The following is an 18,164-nucleotide window of genomic DNA, read 5'->3' as shown; positions in this document are numbered from 1 at the left end:
GTAAGATTTGTATATGTTTAAAATACATTACAAAATCTCTTCAATTCTCTCAGATTCCTCAACTTTTCCAAATTCTTTAAATTTAAATTTTAATTGAATACACCTAGAATATTATAAACTTTTTTAAAATTTTAATTGAATACACCCAGATTACTAAAGATTTTAATAAACTATCTTAAAATCCTGATTGAATGCAAGTTGAATTTAGGGGAATCACTTAAAATTCAGATTGAATATCACTAGATTCAATAAAAGAATTAAAATACCTCAAAATCCCAATTGAATACACATCATTCTCTTATTTGGATTCATAAACATTTTCCGTATGGAAAAAAAAATAGAAATTTGAGACCTTCAATTCTCAAGTTTAAATTCTATATAAATTAGATGTCATTTCCTAATTTCTATTATTTAAAGTTTAAAAATAACAAATTTGTATTTAATTCCACTGTTCTTTTAGAAAACAAGATATTTCACAAATTCTATAAAATAAAATCTCGTCATTTCAATTTCTGTCATTTTAAAATTCCTCCAAACATAGTGCTTAGGGGCATATTCAATTAGAAATTTGAGAAATTTTAATGGATTTATAAATTTTTATAGAGTTTAATTGCTTTGTATATATTTATATAAAAATTATGATTCAATTCTCTCAAAATATCATAGGAGATGTGAGATTTGTTAATATAAAATACACTAAGAAATCTCTCTAATTTCCCTCTAATTCCTCAATTTTTTCAAATTCTTTAAAATCAATTTCTAACTGAATACACCTAAAATGTTATAAACTTCTTTAAAATTTAATTGAATACACCCAATTTCTAAGGATTTTAATAAACTACCTTAAAATCCTAATTGAATACAAGTCGAATTTCAAAGAATCCTAATTGAATACCCCTAAATTTATTAAAATAATTAAAATCTCTCAAAATCTCAATTGAATACACCCTCAATCAAATGTTTTTGGTGTGGAGTTTGCTCATCAAGCCAATAATGGGGTGGAAGCGGTAGTTGGTGCAAGTGAGTAGAGGTAAAGGGAGGCGCGGTAAATTTAATCAAATGTTTTTGTTGTGGAGTTTGCTCATGCTCTAGGTTAGAAAATTTTAGGTCAATCGATAAAAATGACCCATTCTTTTAATCTTGTGACAGAAATAAGATTTTTCGAATATGCACAGAACATGCACAACAACATGACAGAAGTAGAATTTTTTTACACCTTAAAATGACTTAATTGCCCTCATATATAAATAGGTTATTTCCTCCCATTTTCTAATTTCTCTATCTCTACTCTCTCTAAAATTGATATTCATTGGTTGTTCTTGGATTAATGAAAGATAATGAAAACCCCAGTTGGAATATTTGATCATATGGGTGTGATATCCACATACCCCATTTTACTTCTCACACATCTTTTTAATTTTCGACCTTCGGATCGGATGAATTAAAGAAGATCAACGGACAGAAATTATCAAGGGGTGTGTGAGAAGTAAAATGGGGTGTGTGGATAGCACACCCCTTAATTATATATGCTTTGGTTGGAAATGATAATTTTGTAGTAGAAATTTGTTGAAACTTGTAAGAATGGAAAATAAATAAATAAGTCTGGTTAATGATTTATTTAGAGATTCTTTGTGTTTGCTGATTAGTCCTTTTGGAAAATGAACACATTTATGTGCTTGTAGTTGCAGATTACAGATTGGGAATTTCGTTTTCAAATCATCTTCTCTTCAAATTCAAAATCCCATTCAAAACTCATTTGGGTCAAAACCAATCTACGGTAAAAAAAAATTTCAAATATCGAAGAAAATTCATTATGAAAAAGTAAAGACACCATTTTTTATGTTGCAATCTCTCTCTCTCCTCTGCTGATGAACGCCTTATCCCTTTAAGTTCAAAGAAAATCCTAAATTTGTTATATTATCAATACGTGCAGCGACATCGGTTTTGTTGTGACGTGCATTGTGCAATTAACGGTGTTGAGGGATATGTGGGGGCCTAGATTCTGGAAATCCCTTAAAAATCTGTAGGTTACAAATCTTTGACCTTGTTTGTACCATACTTGACCAATCCCGAAACTACCGAGCATCGGCCAACGCTATACTGTCAAGGACCCAGAAGAGTTCCCCTCCGACCAGGAGGCCAATCACTACTCGACACGTGTCAAGATTAGAAGCCAATCAGAGCGCAGCACGTGTCGACATCAAGAACCAATCACAACATGACACATGTCAATGTGACAAAGCTACAAGTTTTTCTATAAATAGGGGTCATTCCCCCACAATATTGCCTAATGCCATTTTGTGTTAAATCATTCACAAGAACTCACTAAATTGAGAGCTTGATCCTTTGTACTTGTGTAAGCCCTTCACTACTAATAAGAACTCCTCTACTCCGTGGACGTAGCCAATCTGGGTGAACCACGTACATCCTGTGTTTGCTTATCTGTCTCTATTCATTTACGTACTTATCCTCACTAGTGACCGAAGCAACCAAGCGAAGGTCACAAAACCTGACACTTTCTGTTGTACCAAAGTCTTCGCTGATTTTGTGCATCAACATTTGGCGCCGTCTGTGGGAAACGACACTTATTCCTACTCTCTTCAGCTGTGTCAAGCTGGTTTCTATCATTCGTACACTTTCTTTTGACCAGGCATCCCTCTCCAACATGGGAAGCGAAGGAAGCCACAGCACACAGAATGACACCCCCCTTGCACATAGTGCGAAACAACGAAAGAAGGAAGGAAAACGAGTTCTTCTTCAAGCTAAAGTCGATGAGTTGGAAGCTCAGAACAACAAGATAGCAATGAAGAATGAGGTCCTCCAGGAGCAATATGAGAAGCTCTTCGAGACACTCCACGAAGCTAGGCAAGCTCAGACACGCGAGCTTGTTGCCCCCGTGGAAGTCAACCATCAACTGGGTGCCCTCCAACATGGAGGGTCACATGCATTCGACATAGATATCCCTGATAGGGAACAGATTACCCCTCGACTTGATAATCAACATGAGGCTTCTCTTAACCCAGTTGCTTCGACCCGAACCATGAGAAGTGGAGGGAGACACCTCTTTGCTGAAGGGGCAGAAGGATCGAAAGCCGTCTTTTGCGATTGTCGGGATTTCCTGAAGCAACGTCGAGAGAATTCCATCCATATAAGCTCAAAGATCAATGACCCAAGGATTTCTGAGAGACTCGGTCCCCTGCCACGGCCCGAGCCGGCCACCAATTTGGGGAAGGGGCAACAAGTCCTAGAGAGACATGAGGGTACAGGGGACTCAGAGGTGTTCCGACAGACATACCCTGGAAGCCAGTACAACGAGTCCAGGGAAAAATCACATGCCCTTGATCAAACCTTCCTAATTCCAAGAGGAGATGGAGATTTACGAAAGAAAGCTCCAGTGGCACATAACTCCGCTCAGGACCCCCTTGTCCTACAACTTATTGAGGAAGTAAACAAGTTGAAGGCTGAACGTCAGGCTGAAATACCTGACTGGAACCAACCCAGGCCTGGCCCTCTTACAAGGAGGATCCTCAACACCCCCCTTCAAGCAAAGACAAAGCAAAAGCTTGGCTTGCAACTTTATACTGGAAAAGAGGACCCGATTGAGCACCTTAACCTCTTTGAGTCCACCATGGCATACCGGATGCACACCGACGAAGAGCGATGTCTTCTCTTCCCCTCCACCCTCTCTGGCGGAGCTCTAAATTGGTATTGTCGTCTTACACCTGAGACGGTAGACTCATTTGAGGAATTGAGGAAACTATTTGTTTCCCAACACATTTTCCAAACCGATCGCTTGCACTCTGCAGATGACCTGTACACTATCCGCCAGAAGCCAGACGAGTCATTACGTATGTATGCTGGCCGCTTCAGCCATGAATACTCCCGGTGTGCCGAGGCAGACGACAAGACTGCCCTCAAAGCCTTCACGGCAGGCCTACGTGATTGTTTCTTTAAATACATGATCAATGCCAATACTTGGAAGACTTACTCTGAGGTGATGGCGCAGGCTTATAACCATGCCTCCGCCGAGGCAAAGACATATCAGGAGAAACCCCCTACAACCATCCTTTATCAACAAGTGGGAGGTGGAAGCCAGACTCACCTAAATGAGAAGACCTCGACTTTCCAAACAGCAGTGGCACCTCCCCATGCCTTGCATAATGCTTCGCCGAATCAACAGACATATCAATTTCAAGGCAAGAGGAAGGATTTCCATCCTCACCACTCTCATTTCAGTAAAAAGAGTAAGGGACACTATCCCGATAACCAAGGGTATCGCCACAATAACGCTCGCCCCCAGGCAGTCAATGCAGTGGGTCAAACCCGCGTCAAGATACCCCCTACCCCAAGGTATGAGACATACACGCCCTTGAATGCCACATGCGCGGCCATTTACCCCAGCATAGCTCACCTGATACCAAAGCCAAAGCCGAGGCACCCAGATTACACGCCCCCGAATAACGCGGGCATGTTTTGTTGCTACCATGAGCATAACGGCCATGATAGCGAGAAATGTATCATCCTCCGTGATCGTATTGAAGCTTTGGCACGAGAAGGAAAAATTGATCAATTCCTCCTTCACCCTCAAAGGGATAACCGTAACCAACGCCAGGTGAATGTCATATATTCCATAAGCGGCGGCACACCCATATCTGAATCTTCCAATAGGGCCATGAAAAACAGTGAACGAATTCTGAGGCCTGGTCACCAAGTGTTTCACGTGGAAGACATCAGGGGAGGGAAGTATCAAAAGCCTAACTGGGATCCGATATGTTTCTACCCTGAGGAAGAAAGAGGCATCATCTACCCTCATAACGACCCATTGATCGTGGAGGCTCACATAGCCAACTTTGATGTTCGACGAATCCTCGTAGACACAGGGGCTTCGGTCAATATCATGTTTGCCGAAGCTTTCAGGGCACTCAGTGTAGCTGAACACTTGCTCGATCGCTCGATTTCTCCTCTGATAAGCTTCTCCGGTGATATCGTGCAACCCTTAGGGAGCATACATTTACCCTTTACTATTGGTACAGGCCCTTACACGGCTACCATTACCACTAACTTCCTAGTGGTTGACTGCCCAACGGCATACAATGTCATCTTTGGGCGCACAGGCATCAATGATCTCAAGGCTATGGTATCCACGCATATGCTGTTGATGAAATTTCCAACCCCCCATGGCAACGGCTACATCAGAGGAGATCAGCTTAGTGCACGATCATGTTACAACACTTCAGTTAAGCAACAACACTTGCCCGGACCCAAGGAAACCCTGTCTGTACATGACCAAGTCACAAAGACCAGCTTAGATGAAGCGAACTTGGATATTCCTGATAGCAACAATCAACCCGATGATCCTCGAGATGACTCTTTCACCCAGCAAGCCCAACCTGCTGAAGAGTTGGAGAAGGTACCTATCTCAAGAGATTATCCAGATCGCATGGTGAAGATTGGCACCACATTGTCACCACCCCTTCGGTTAGCATTGATATCTTTTTTGAAAGAGAACACTGAAGTCTTCGCCTGGTCATACGAGGACATGCCAGGCATCTCTCCCGATGTCATCTGTCATCGTTTGAGTATTGACCCCAAGATCAAGCCGGTGAGACAGAAGCGAAGATCTTATGACGCTGAACGATACGAGGCAATGAAAGCAGAAGTTGAAAAACTCAAAGGCATAGGCTTTGTCCGCGAAGTCAATTACCCGACATGGGTAGCAAATGTGGTCCTTGTTAAGAAAAATCCGACCAAAGAAAGTCCTTTGCTTCAAAAGGTCTTGTGGAGAATGTGTGTTGACTACACCGACCTAAACAAAGGGTGTCCGAAAGATAGCTTCCCTCTTCCTCTTATTGACAGACTTATAGACTCTACGGCCGGATGTGAACTCCTGAGCTTCATGGATGCTTACTCAGGATACAACCAAATCCTCATGAACCCTTCGGATCAAGAACACACAGCCTTCACTACCGACAGAGGACTATACTGCTACAAAGTCATGCCTTTCGGCCTAAAGAATGCAGGAGCGACTTATCAGAGACTAGTCAACTCAATGTTCGCCGAGCAGATTGGGAAGAGCATGGAAGTTTACGTTGATGATATGTTAGTCAAGAGCAAACATGCTGACCAACACATCACCAACCTATATGAAACTTTCACTATTTTGAAGAGGTATCGAATGAGGTTAAACCCCAACAAATGTGCCTTCGGCGTAGGCTCTGGCAAATTCTTAGGTTTCATGATTAGCCAACGAGGCATTGAAGCTAATCCCGAGAAGATCAAAGCAATCCTCGACATGAAGGAACCGGTAACTTCAAAGGACATCCAGAGCCTTACTGGCAAGGTGGCAGCCTTAACCAGGTTCATTTCTAAGGCCACAGACAAATGTGCTCCCTTTTTTAAAGCACTTAAGGGAAGTAGGAAGTACATTACATGGACTGATGAATGTGCCGAGGCATTCAAAAACCTCAAGGAGTACATGAGTAAAGCCCCTCTACTCTCCAAGCCCGAGGTAGGAGACATTCTCATTATCTACCTATCGGTATCAGCTTCAGCCGTAAGTTCCGTTCTCATTCGAAAGGATGGGAATATTGAGCGACCTGTCTACTACGCTAGCAAAGCCTTACAAGATGCGGAGACACGGTACTCTAACATTGAGAAATTGGCTCTGGCATTGGTCATGTCTGCTCGAAAACTCCGCCCTTACTTCCAAGCGCACTCCATCATCGTGCTTACCAATTATCCTCTTCGACAGATACTCCAAAGTCCTGACACTTCAGGGCGAATGATCAAATGGGCAATAGCGTTGGGTGAGTTTGACATCTCCTACCAACCAAAGCCAGCTGAGAAGGGCCAAGCAGTGGCAGACTTCATTGCCGACTTCACATATCCGGTTGACATTGCTTCTACACCTGAAGCAGTGGCTTCATTACCCCCGGAAGCTCAGAAGATAGAACCAACAACCCCAGCATGGAGTCTGTATGTTGATGGCTCATCCAACCAACAGGGCTGTGGAGCGGGACTAGTCTTGACTACGCCCGACAAAGTAGCAATGGAGTATGCTCTTCGTTTCAAATTCAAGGCATCAAACAATGAGGCCGAGTATGAAGCCCTTCTAGCAGGATTACGTTTGGCCAAACACCTCGGGGTTAAACAAATTGATATTTTCAGTGACTCCCAATTAGTGGTCAACCAGGTTACCAACAACTTTGATGCTAAGGACAGCTCCATGGCAGCATATCTTGCGCAAACACAACTTTTGCTCAAGCACTTCCACTACCAGATCACCCAAGTTCCTCGAGCGGCAAACAGTCATGCAGACGCCCTGGCTCGCCTCGCCTCAGCTGTGGAAGACAAGATTGGAAGAAAAATTCATGTCGAACTGTTGGCAACACCAAGCACCATGGCCGCAGAAGTATGCAACTTACAACAGGGGGATAGTTGGATCACCCCGATCTATAATTTCCTTGCTCATGGCACCCTCCCAAATGATAAAGTCCAGGCTAAGCAAATTCGATACAAGTCTACCCGCTACCTGATCATCAATGATCAACTCTATAAGCGAGGTTTTAGCCTGCCATACTTAAGGTGTCTTACGCCTGCCGAGGCGGAAATCGTCCTTCGGGAAATACATGAGGGAGTCTGTGGAGATCATGCTGGATCTCGGTCCCTAGCACACAAGACTTTTCGCCAAGGATATTACTGGCCAACACTCCACCAGGATGCCATCAAAGTATCCCGCTCATGTGACAAATGTCAACGATATGCAACTATTCCTCATTCCCCTCCAGAGCCTCTTACTCCTATGATCAGCCCTTGGCCCTTCGCCCAGTGGGGACTTGATTTGATCGGCCCAATGCCGGCAGGGAAGGGCAAAGTCTGTTACGCAGTCGTTGCAGTGGACTACTTCACAAAGTGGGCCGAAGTAGAACCCTTGGCAACCATTACTGAGGCAAAGATAGAAGACTTCGTGTGGAAGAACATCCTTTGTAGATTCGGCATTCCCAATGCGATAGTCACTGACAATGGGCGACAGTTTGACAACAAGAAGTTCAGGTTGTTCTGCTCTAAGTTCAACATCAACTTATGCTTTGCCTCTCCAGCTCATCCCCAGTCTAATGGACAAGTTGAGGCCATCAACAAAATAATCAAGCGCACTTTGAAAACCAGCTTGGACAAAGCTAAAGGCTGTTGGCCAGAATTTGTACCCCAAGTTCTTTGGTCATATCGCACTTCATATCGGACTTCAACAGGAGAAACTCCATTCTCACTTGCCTTTGGCACAGAGGCGGTTGTCCCTGTTGAGCTCGAGCAAGCAACATTCCGAGTCCAGAACTACATTCAAAGTGAAAATGACAAACAACTCACCCTCAACTTGGATTTAGTCGAGGAACACAGAAACCAAGCTCACTTGAGGAATGTCGCCTACAAGCAGCGCATCTCCAACTATTATGACTCTAGGGTCAAGCTTCGTTCTTTCAAAATAGGAGACTGGGTCTTAAAGAAAAGATTACTCTGCGACAGAGTCCCGAGTGAAGGCACACTTAGTCCAAACTGGGATGGACCGTATGAAGTCATTGGCATCAGTCGCCCTGGCTCTTACACACTTAGAAGCTCCGATGGCAAAACCCTTGGCCATCCATGGAACGCTGATCACTTGAAGTACTACTACAAATAGACTCACGATGTACAAGTGTTGAGCTATAGCCGTTCGGCATCCTATGTAATGAAGGCCATTTGGCAATGAATTCAATAAAGAGTCACTACAAAACAAGCAAATGAAGACCGTGTCAAGCGCCAAAAAAAAAAAAAAAAAAAAAAAAAAACAACTTCATCCAAAAAGCTTCACCCGAAAAGCTTCACCTCCAAAGCTTCACCCACAAAGCTTCACCTAAAAAGCTTCACCCAAAAAGCTTCACCATCAAAGCTTCACCTAAAAAGCTTCACCCAAAAAGCTTCACCTAAAAAGCTTCACCCAAAAAGCTTCACCATCAAAGCTTCACCTAAAAAAGCTTCACCCAAACAGTTTCACCCGAAAAGCTTCACCTAAAAAGCTTCACCCAAAAAGCTTCACCCGAAAAGCTTCACCTAAAAAGCTTCACCCACAAAGCTTCACCTAAAAAGCTTCACCCAACAAGCTTCACCCGAAAAGCTTCACCTCCACAGCTTCACCCGAAAAGCTTCACCTAAAAAGCTTCACCCAAAAAGCTTCACCCGAAAAGCTTCACCTAAAAAGCTTCACCCACAAAGCTTCACCTAAAAAGCTTCACCCAACAAGCTTCACCCGAAAAGCTTCACCTCCAAAGCTTCACCCACAAAGCTTCAACACCAAAGCTTCAACACAAAACCTTGCTCCAAATAAACAAATTTTGTTCACAAAACCCAAGATGCCCTTGAACTTGTACAAAAACACTTGGGTAAACATAAACATTTTTTGTTTTACACCCACAAGGGCCCAAAATTTTCCTTCTTATTTATTCACTTATATATGTTCCCAAACATATTATAATAGATCCAACAACAAGCCAAAGTCCCAAATTTCATAATGGACAAAAGTACAAGCAATTCATCAATAATGAAGGTGCTACAAAAATTGGAATCTGCTCCAAAATAGAAATCCAACCCAAGAGACTTTTTCTCTCTCTCCCTCTTCCGCCTCCTTTCATCTATCAAATTTCTGCAACCTCTGCTCTTCTCCAATGGAGCTGAATTTTGGACACCCTATAGTTCTTGAGCATATGAACAACTTTCAAGAAGGAACCATTTCTGTTTGAGCGACGGAAATTAAAGTGTTGAAGCTCCAAACATGATAGTCGGCTTCTTGCAGATTTCGAAGCTGTTGTGATGTTTCGAAGATCTGGAAATATTTAACCGTTAGTTCATCCTGAATTTTTGATATGTTATGAAAGAGTCGATGAGGAACAACTTCAATGAAGAAAGCATACCGATCTGAACAAGAGAAAATGGAGTTTCGAAGCTCACAACAAATCTGACGGGTTGACAGACAAATAATAACCAGTCACTCATCATACCTGGATTTCTGGAGTTGTACTGCTCCGATGGCTCTCCAATTTGGATATGTTGTAGTTAAGGAATTAACGAACAACTTTCATGAAGACAACTTTGTGATTCGACCTACAGATGATGGTGTTATGTTGAAAAACAATTCCGGTTGTTAGGGGAAATGAAAAACAATTCCACCAAAGAAACATCATTATGATGTTTCATCATTATGGTGTTTTCATCATTATGATGCTTTCATCATTGTGATGCTTCCATCATTGTGATGCTTCCATTATGATGTTAATGCACCAACGGTTACACCTTCTGCAATTCCACTTATTCGGGCCTAGCAACCTTCATCAACAAAATCTATGAAGAAAAAGTCCGGGGCTACCACTTAGAAAACAAAAGAATGAAGTTTTGGTACTTACGACATGGACTATTAGCAAGACACCTCATTCGTCAACTCCCTCGACTAGAGACTTGGGGGACTCCCACCATATGCTACTACGCCTTGGTACTCAAAAGTTCGTGACTACTCAGTGACTTGGATTTTTCAAGTCTCCAACCGAGAAGTTTTCCTCACTCGGGAAATTAAGGGAACACTACCTCAAACTACATGCTTCACTCACAAAGCTTCAACAATACAGGTTTCAACAAAAGCAAAAATTCAAAGAACTTTATGAAGAAGGCTTTGGTGTATTTAACACAATATGTTGAAATGAAGCAAAGCTTATTTATTAATATTTTCGATAAGCCACAAATATGTACATATACATGAGTCAAAATAAACAAACAAAAGGGAGCCTTCACAAAGGTTGCTTAGGGGAAGTCTCAGCAGTCGGTAGAGCCCCAGAAAGAGAAAGCACCGGAGGGTGGTTATCCGGAGCCTCAGTACTTGACAAAACCCCAGAAGGAGGAGGCATTGGAGGTTCATCATTTGAAGCTTCATTACCAGGTACAGCCCCAGAGGACGAAGGCAATAAATGCCTTTGGAACAAACCCACAAACCGCTGATGATCAAGTAAAACCTTACCATCAGATTCCTTCATCTGGTCAAGCTTCCTCTTCATGTTTGTAGCATAGTCATGGGCGAGCCGGTGCAACTGCTTATTCTCATGCTTGAGCCCTCTAATCTCCTGTTTGAGACTCATCACTTCAGCAGCCAATGATTCAACTTGGCGGGTTCTAGCAAATAGGCGTTGGGCCATATTAGACACAGAACCTGCACACTGAACACTAAGAGCCAGAGAGTCCTTAACAGCCAACTCATCAGACCGTTTGGAAAGTAGTCTGTTATCTTTGGGAGTGAGAAGGTTCCTGGCCACCACTGCAGCGGTCATATCATTCTTCATCACAGAATCCCCAACGGTAAGAGGACCAGTAGGGGATATGAAGGATGGGCGCCATATGTTGTCTGGAGAAGGCGTGGCTGTCTCTTCTCCAAGGTTCAAGTCAAAACGACGGTCGGAGGGTCCAGACATTTTCAAATGTGTTGAAGAAGGAAGAGGTCAGACAAATCAAGATCTTAGAAGTGCAAGAAATGAGCTTCTACTGGTAGAGATTCAAGTGTGCTGTGGAACTTAATGCCAGCCTCTATAAAAATCTGCACTCGACGGAGCTTCAGAAATCGAAGAGGCGTTTGCTTTCTCAAAAGCTGGGCTGCTCAGAGACCACGAGGGCCGATCTCAGAAATCGAAGAGGCGAATGCTTTCTCAAAAGCTGGGCTGCTCAGAGACCACGAGGGCCGATCTCAGAAATCGAAGAAGCACCTGCTTTTGCAGCCTCGTCAGCACCTGTCACATGCACAATCAGCTTTGCGGAAATTACGGGCAATCTGTCGAAGATTTCTGGTGAAGTAGAAAGCACGTGAATCTTACTGATCAATCACCGCTCTCCATATGCACCATCAACTCCTCGGGTACCACATATAACTTTGTCAAAGATCTCTGACAAAGTTTAGGCACGAGAATTTCGAAGTGCCAGCTACCCTACTATTACCCATAAGGGTAAAGGAACAGCACCACTGCTTGACAACTGGAAAGTCCCTATGTGTGTCGACCTCCGTGTTTTGTGGCAAGACAGGTTGGCAAGAACGACCAACCTTTATTCACATTCGAGAAAAGACTCCCAACATAATTACTTTCTCAAAAACCGGAGTAGCACCGCTTTCCGAATCTCGAGAGTCAGATCTTCGACGGGATTGCTTGTTCGAAAACCGAAGAGGCACAACTCTCAAAACTTCGAGAGCCAGATTTCCTTAGATAAAGCTTGTCTGTAATCTCCACACGTAATATCAGCTTTCCAGATACCACATACCACTTTTTCAAAGTGCTCTGACAAAATTAAAACACGTGAAGCTGGCAGCTCCCACTACATTGCTGTGACCAAGAAGGGTAAAGGAATAGCATTACTACTTGTTATTGGGAAATCCCTATATACATTGACCTCCCTCCTCAACGGACAGGCAAACCTGCAAAAATGCTCAACCCTTTCTCGCATTCGAAAAGGCACCCTCAACATAATCTCTCGAAATACTCAGCTTTATTTCCCCCCGATAATACCTCAGCAAATAAGCCACACCAAGAACAAGAGTATCTCATATCATCAGGGTCGAAAGCAAGAGTATCCCATATCATGCTTTCTCCCTGTCTTTGTCTTTGTCCTTGTCCACACCTGCAGGACAAGGAGAAAGAGAGCAGTCAGTCGGAACCTGAAATCAAACCTCCAATTTGGAACTGACTGCCTGGAGCCTTTGCCTGGTTGCTTACTTAGCATTGCTCTCGAGTACTCATCCTCAACTGCTGTCAAGGTCACGAATTCCACCAGCAAATACCTCATGACAGTTGATCAGATATTGGCTCTTTACACTGAAGCTGCCAAGCGTGGATGAGTCACTATGAAGGAATGTTCTGAAGGACCATTTAAATGCAAAGGTTGCACACCACTTCTGCCATGCAAAAGATTGAAGCAGAAGGTTCAACGGTGAGCTGAAACAGATCACTACAGCACGACACCTTTCCATACCACATTCATTATTCCGTCAACAGCAAAAGTATCCCATATCATCAAGGTCGAACGTACTCTAGATTTGATGGACTTGTTTTGACCCTCAAATTTTTGAGTCGGCCTTATACTCTGAAGGGCACCAGAAACCCCTCCAACACAGTTCAAGAATAAGCCTGTGGAAAGTTACTTCTTCAAAAGCAAAAGTATCTCATATCATCTCTTATCCATTTGCTTCTCCTTATCCTGGCAGTTGAATGAGACAAGGAGAAGGAGAACAATCAACCGGAAGTCGAAGTCAAACCTCTGATCCTGGGTTGCTTACTTGGAAGTTTGACTGCTTACCTTGTCTGTCACCTCTTTCGGCAGATCTCCTAGCTCGGCGACTTGGGGGACTCCTACTATAGGGTTTGTATCACACTTGACTAAGCCCGAAACTACAACTAAGCTTCAAGTGAAATTGATACATTACCTTGTGCGTCAACATCAGCTAAGTACACCATTCCCGGATGGAGGAAAGGTACTTCCAGAGAAGGGCAGATGAAGATCAGACCACACTTCGGTACTTAGAAGTTTCGTGATTACTCAAGGGATTGGATCTTGCAAGTCCCCAACCGAGGAGTTTCCCTCACTCGGGAACTTAGGGGAGCACTGTTTGTACCATACTTGACCAATCCCGAAACTACCGAGCATCGGCCAACGCTATACTGTCAAGGACCCAGAAGAGTTCCCCTCCGACCAGGAGGCCAATCACTACTCGACACGTGTCAAGATTAGAAGCCAATCAGAGCGCAGCACGTGTCGACATCAAGAACCAATCACAACATGACACATGTCAATGTGACAAAGCTACAAGTTTTTCTATAAATAGGGGTCATTCCCCCACAATATTGCCTAATGCCATTTTGTGTTAAATCATTCACAAGAACTCACTAAATTGAGAGCTTGATCCTTTGTACTTGTGTAAGCCCTTCACTACTAATAAGAACTCCTCTACTCCGTGGACGTAGCCAATCTGGGTGAACCACGTACATCCTGTGTTTGCTTCTCTGTCTCTATTCATTTACGTACTTATCCTCACTAGTGACCGAAGCAACCAAGCGAAGGTCACAAAACCTGACACTTTCTGTTGTACCAAAGTCTTCGCTGATTTTGTGCATCAACAGACCTGAACCTAGATTCTGGACATCGCATTAAAAATCCACTCTTTACAGTGACATGCACACGACATGCATAGGACATGCACATGATATACTCACAGATCTGAGCCAACCTAAAAACCCATAGCTCATAGGTCTCTCTTCGAAATAAAAAAAAAATGATGTCATCACATATGGCTTCACCACCATATACACTATATGCACACCACATGCACATGATATGCACAAAATTGGAAATCGAGCAACGAGCTTCTTTTTGCATTAATAAGAAACTCAACCTACTGGTATAGTAGATACAAAAACATAATTGTTACGTATATAAGGTCAAAGTGGCAGTTTGAAAAGCCTTGTTACGTATATCAACCACCGCTTAACCGTGCACGTGGAAAACATGATACTCGTTATCGTTATTTCATGGACACGTATGACCCTTAACGTCCTTTAAGATTTTTCTTAATTTTGTTTTTTGCCGAGGCCAGCTACGTTGTGGTTATACTCGCTAAATTTCAAGGCACGACATACGTGCATCATAACTAATGAACATTCTCACTTCTCATATTAAGATGTAGCCATGAACACCATATGCACACAACATGCACATTACGGGAAAATTTTCACAAATTTCTGCAATTAGACACTTGAACCAGAAATTTTTCCAACCCGTTTTGAAGCACGTCAAAACTTAAAAATTATTGCACAACCCATAAGCCCCAACATGGAACACAAACCCTAATTTAACTTCTAATTATTAATTCATCTTACCAACAACCCATTTATTCCATAAATCATTGGTGAAGGAACTTGGAACTAAACATCCTACCTTACTATGTCTGCCGAAGCTTCAGTTGCCCAAAAAAAAAAATGGAATTTACCAGCCAAAACATAAAATATGGTATAAACGTTCTATCTTTAAGGATGGAACAAATTATTGTGTTTGGTTATGGAAGAATAACACACATAACTCATAGATCTAATCTAAACCCCCTCGACCTCACTCTTCTCACCTCTCTCAACATCCTTGTATTCAAAATCAGAGATGTGAGGTCAACCCAAAATCCATCTTACTCTTCTCACCTCTCTTTGGACTTATCTCTTTGAAATCCTAGCTCAGAGATCTGAGCTCAAGATGAGTTGATAATATATTATATATTTTACCCTAATCTTAGTATTAATTTATTGGTTATTTTGTGAGAATTTTTATACTTTGAATTATATTTTCAATACAGGATATTTGACATCCTATTGATCAAAAAGTTATCATACAGATGAATTTTGGACTGATTCCAATTGGAGGATGTCCGTGAATCTTTCAAGATGATTGTACCAAAGTTTCAAATTTTTCTACTAAGTCGTTTGACTGCGGCAATGAAATAAAGACCCAGCGCGCAACTTTCCCAGATTGACGTTTTTGGACGTTTTAGGTATTTTGGAGGTCAAAATGGCATATTTTGAGGAAGATTCATTCTGAGGATTTGTTGGGAACTACTTAAGCTTTTAAAAGAGATATTTTGGGACCAAATCGAAGTTGATTTGGTTGGTCAAAAGTCTAATTTTCTGATAAATCTGAATTTCAGTGCAAAGTAGAAACCTTTTATTTGTTGTTTTATTATTTTATTATGTTTCCTTGTTTTATTGTAAGACCCTTTCTAGGTAGGGTTTTATTTTGTAGTAGTATAAATAAGGCTTTTTAGCCATTAGGGTTAGAGGAGAGGGGGAAGAACGCATCAATATTGTGCTAGGTTTTGACAATTTGTGTTTTTCTTTCAAGATGTTTTCTATCATTTTTCTATTTTCAATAATATTTTGTTTTATGATTGTTCGTAACTAATTTTCTTTTGTTAGGGTTAGGCCATGAGCCTTAACAAGAATATTTAGTTTCTTTTCAATTTGCTTATGATATTATGCATGCAGGTTTTGAATTATTAATCACCGTGTTTGAAACTGATTGGCCACCATTAGGATATTTAGAAAAGCTATTTGATGCAATTTTCGCAAAGGGTTGTCCTTGGAATTTACTAAAGCTTCTTGTGGTTAATATGTGTAACTTCTTAGAATGGACGACACGTCATAAGTGTTATATGGTCTTTCAAAATGTTTTCACATAACTTAATGAGTCCTGCATCTTCACATTTGATCTAGACACCATGGACATGTTGCATGTTAGATATACGTTCTATGTTGGAAGTTCCAAGTAGGATATACTTTAGGAAAACCTAACCTTCAAATATGCATGTGTAAGTTATAAGTAATTGGAAGAACTACGTAGAATTGTTAGGGTGACGGCGGAACCCTAGTGCTTAAATATATTTTCAAAACTATTTTCTTTTGTTTTCTTTACTTTCCCAATTTATTTAACTGTTTTAATTAAATTCGTTTTTAATGTTTTAGGTCATAAAATCACCATTTTTCAAACTTTGTTTTCAAATAATTAATTAAGATATGGTTAACATAAATTATTCATTCAATCCTTGTGGAGAACGATCTTGCAAGAGCCGACTATACTACAATTACTTTGTACTCTTGCAAGTATTTAAGTGTTTTTATCCCTACTTTTGTAGGTGGTAAAAATCCTATCAATAAATTGGCGTCGTTGCCGGGAATTGTTTTAAATAATTTGCGTTTATCATTTTCTTAGTAAATTATTTTTGCACATAACTTTTTTTATTTATTTTTATTTTTTAAGTTATAATTTGTGCAATGATGGAATTTGTTCCTCTTCCTGGATTCAATATACAATTAGAAGGACCGTCTTTATGGGTCAAATATGTAAAATGGGGGTTTTATGGATTTAAACCCATAATTTGTGCACTTTGCTATTTGAAGACCCATGATATTTTGTAGTGTCCAAAATGGAATATTTTCCACAGTTTGTCCAAGAGCATATCAATGTGAGAAACGACTCAAAAAGAAATTGGAACAATCCATATTCAGAGTTCTACCCCCCAAGTTTGCAAAAGCATCTTGAGCAGTCTAATGTGCCACAAGAGCTTTTGGTAGAGGACAAACTCTCTGAATTGTTGGAATCAACTGAGTTGTACATAGAAATAATCAATCGTGTATTTCAGATTCAAGTATTAAATTGTGGGAAAAGCTTTGATGATTGAGAGGATATTAGTGCAAAAATTGAGGAGCAATTTGCCATTTATTCACGCCCAAGGGAGGAAACAACCCTTGATGATCTTGAAATTTCTCCAGAACCTGCTTTAACTCAAGTCCATATGGCACAAATGCCGAATCAAGAAGCTACAAAGAAACCAACCAAGCTGCCGTAATTCATCATAACAGACGTGTTGCAAGGGGTTGTTCACACCAAGTTAGAATCTGCTAAATCACATGACAGTGCACCAACAAAGCCATTCATAATTGCAGAAATTAAGTGCAAGTCCATCGAGCAGGCTACATTCTACAACGGGAAGAAGAAAAAGCTTAATGGCTACTCAATTCTTTGTCAAGACATTTGGCCTATATAGAAATTATGGGTATTAAATACAAGATTGAAGTCAGTTCAAGGGAAACACAAGTATCGATGGAGGGGACCCTATTTGATCACAAAGATTCATTTACATAGAAGGGCAATTATGAAGGATTCAACCACTGAAAAACATCAACTCATTATGTACCTACTGTTGTCGTATGATGCTATCAATGAGTGGTTGACTCCAAGAGAACAAGTGACGTGATCACAAACCTCATTCGAATCTATCTAGCTATAGACATTAACTAAATCGCTAATTGGGAGGCAACCCAATTTTTCTAACTTTTTTCTTCTTATTTTCGTTTATTTTATTTTCTTGCTTTTATTTCAATTACAAACAAATCAGAAAATTGAAAAACACAAAAACAACAATTTTTAGTTAATCAGTATTTTATGTTGGATTTTATTCTAATTAAATTTTTATTGTGTGATTTTTGTAGATTGCATTGGGAAGCACTTCGCCCCTAAATATCATGTAAGCTCGCATTCGACTGAATCATGCATTCAGCAGCATTCATTCGTTC

This window comes from Malus domestica, chromosome 12 (genome assembly GCF_042453785.1).
Source record: "Malus domestica chromosome 12, GDT2T_hap1".
NCBI classification, from domain to species: domain Eukaryota; kingdom Viridiplantae; phylum Streptophyta; class Magnoliopsida; order Rosales; family Rosaceae; genus Malus; species Malus domestica.
The sequence above is the reverse complement of the archived record's forward strand: the minus strand, read 5'-3'. Positions refer to the sequence as shown.